Raw genomic sequence first — 3,300 nt, 5'->3', positions numbered from 1 at the left:
CTGGGGGGCTGCGGGAGGAGGTCCCAGCGAGGGGTGCGCGAGGCAGAGAGCAGGGAGCTCCGAACCCACGGTTCCAGGCCGAGCTGCGTCAGGCGCAGCCGCCAGCAGGAGACGCGTGTCGATTCTCCCACTGAAGAGTCACTGGGGAAGCTTCTAGCGCAGCATTAGCATTGCAAAGGCGGCACGTGTGTTACTGCGTCTGGCGAGGCCGACGGAGATCTGAGAGCCTTGCTCGGTCCGGCCGCACGCAGCCGCCCTCCGCAGTGCCCGGCACCGGTAGATGCCGCCCGTGGGCACAAGTGCTGTCGCGTGCAGGTGCGTCTCGGCCGTCCCGTGTGGGGCCGGGACGGAGCATTGAAATGCGCAGACACCGTGGCCCCCCGCGAGGAGTTTGAGGAAACATGCTTTCCATGGGAGCCCCTGCCCTCCCCAGGGAACGGGCCCGGCAGCACAAGCCGAGCCCTGGGGGGTCATCCTTGACACCCCGTTTTCCCCACCGTCCTCAGATGCAGTCAGGAGCCGGGTCCCTTCCACTCGGCCTCCAGTCTCTGTCATTGCCCCTGTCTCCCTCTGCACTGTGGGGACCGGCAGCACCCCCCTGCCAGGCCTGGGCAGCTGCTCCACCTTCCCCCAGCGCTGTGCAGGGCCGCCCCCCGCTGGGGCTGGGGAAATAGGACGCGGGAGAGATCTGGAGAGTAATCCTATTTAAGATAAATCCAGACCATGTAAAATTTTAAATTACTTTTCTTCTGATCTTCCATTTGTTTGTGGCTTTCGAAAATAGGACCTAGTTATACTGATGAATTTTCAGTGTAGAATAAAGAATGGCGATGCACATATATTCATTTTAGGAAAAAGATTTATGCGTCTACGTTTATTTTTCCATTCACGTAATATGTCAGGGAGTCCAGACTGAAACTGAGACCCGAGTTTTAAGTGCTATTAACTCAGTTTAACAGAATCAGGAGGGAAGGAGAGATTCTCAAAAGAAGAGCAAGGGGCAGGCAAAAAGATTAATTTATGAGAACATAATCGCAACTCACAGACGGAGTGATAGAGATGGACGATTTTCAAGAGAAAGATTGCAAAGCTCAATAGCGGAGGGGCTCAAAGAGAAACCTGTATACAAAATAGAAACCGTAGTCACAAGAGATGAATATTCGAAAGGAATATTAGAGGACTTTGGAAACTTTTCTAACCATTAAATGTACAGTGACATCCTCTGTAAGTGAGGTTTATGCCCAGAGATAATATTAAGTTGCAAATTAATGAAAGAGCTTGTCATTAAAAAAAAAAAGGGGGGTGAGTACAAAGGCCGGGAAGACCAGAGCCCCACTTACGACCAGTGGGGCTTGACGTCAGGGTCTGGGGTGAGGATGTTGACGTGGGAAGCGGAGAGGGGGGCTGTGGGGAGCCAGCTCCCAGAGCTTCCCAAAGATGATTTATGCCACGCTAGACCTTCGGATCGTCACTGGCCACAGGGAGCCACCACCGGCCTGCAGTGACCCATCCCCATGCAGGCGACCGGCCAGCGTGAGGCAGGCTAGTCCTGAGCCCACGAGGCCAGCTGGGACTTCGCGCGCAGCACGCGGGACGTGGGGGAGCCGGAGAGCTGACCTCCGCCCTCCGCCCTCTGCCCTCCGCCCTCTGCCAGGCGTCTGCTAGGCAGCGTGTTTATGTATTTCCCGAGTGTTGGGGCAAATCAGCCACTATGGCAAAGAAAAGTGTAGGTAACAAAGGATATTTTTACTTTTTTCCAGCCACGATTTTAACAATAAATAATACGCCCGAGTAATCTGTTAATCAGTGTAGCCTCCCTGCCATGACCAATGGAACTTAAATCCTCCTCACTGTTGGAGGTTAGTTGGGACGTACCAGGGAGACAGAGCGGTGTGCTTGGAACATCACCTGCTCTGCCCGTAAGAGAGTGTCCCCATCGTTGATCATCTGCAATTTCATTTTTGAGTTGGCTGGGTACAAATAAGAATGACTTTACCCACTAAAGAAAACTTAGCCCTGTCTGTACATGTTTATCTCACCAACGGTACACAGTGAAATTTAAATTAAAAAAAAAAAAAAACCCATAATGGGAAATGGCACTCTTACAGATATGCGCATGCTGTCAGGGGGGATCCAGGAACCCCGCTTCTGACTACTCAGTGGTTTGCGCACGGTAGCGGGCGTCAGCATCCGGGTGCTACCCCCAGAGCTTCTGACTCAGGGGTTCTTGGGTCAGGCCTGAGAATTTGCCTTTGCAGTAAATTGCCAGCCCCTACGGTGGCTGGTTCGAAGCCCACGTTTTGAGAATCACTTGTGTGATACATGTTTTCTGCCTCGTTTTGTAAAGCGATAGAGCCCTATTTCAGGTGAGATATCCCTCTGATGTCGAAACCAAATAAAACGCTGTGGTCAGGTCCTGGGGGCCTCTTGGGGCCGCCCGTCTGCTCCGCTCACGCCCTCAGCAGACCCGAGGGCTCTGGGTTCTCACGGAATCGTGCTGGTGTGGCTGGCCCACTCCCAAAGTGGAAGACAATATACAAAGAATTGTTCTCTAGGGACATACTCCAGAATTAGTGCAGATAACGAAGAACCAAATTCTGGGGTCCTTAGCCGAAAGGAGTGAATTCACTGTCTCAAAGGGGCAGCTGCAGCCCTTGCCCACTGCGGTGCCGCTGACCATATCAAGACGCACGTCACGCCTCGATGTCCACCGACGGACGGACGGACGGAGGAAGAAAACGTGATTTTAGATACATATGTGTGCAGTCCATTTGTCATATCCTATGTAACATATACACACGGACACACGGACATACACGGTAGAGTATTATTCAGCCACGAAGAAGGAGACTCTGCCACCCGTGACGTGGGTGCGCCTGGGGGGCGTCGGGCTGAGCGAGATGAGCCGGAGGGAAACGACACACTCTGTGTTCCCACCTACGTGTGGGGCCTGAAAGGGGAGCAGAGCAGCGTGGCGGGACCAGGCGCGGGGTGGCGTAGGTCAAGGGCACAAACTTCCGGGTCTGAGGTGAGTTGGGTCTGGGCGCCCGATGGACACAGCAAGGTGGCAGGAGTCAACGGTGCCGCATTATAGCCTCGGGAGTCGTTCAGAGACTAGAGCTTCGATATTACCCCCCCACACACAAAAAAAACGGTCGTTATGGTGATGGAGGTGTCGCTAACCGTCTCGTGGGAACCATTTCTCAGCAGAGCCCTGCCTCAAACTTACACTCGTTGCATGTCAGTGGGAGCTGGGGTGGGGGGGGCGGTCAGAAACCATCTTAAAGAAGGGGGCGGGGG

General features: G+C 53.9%; 1 protein-coding gene across 1 annotated transcript in view; it reads left to right on the top strand.

Moving 5' to 3' along the window:
• PAG1 (phosphoprotein membrane anchor with glycosphingolipid microdomains 1) overlaps window positions 1–3,300 on the top strand; it is a 95,927-nt gene that overhangs the window by 91,303 nt on the left and 1,324 nt on the right. The gene's annotated exons all lie outside the window — the stretch shown is intronic.

Source organism: Pteropus alecto, unplaced genomic scaffold, assembly GCF_000325575.1.
Source record: "Pteropus alecto unplaced genomic scaffold, ASM32557v1 scaffold87, whole genome shotgun sequence".
In the NCBI taxonomy this organism is placed as follows: Eukaryota; Metazoa; Chordata; class Mammalia; order Chiroptera; family Pteropodidae; genus Pteropus; species Pteropus alecto.
This window is presented reverse-complemented; position numbering and strand designations above follow the sequence as displayed.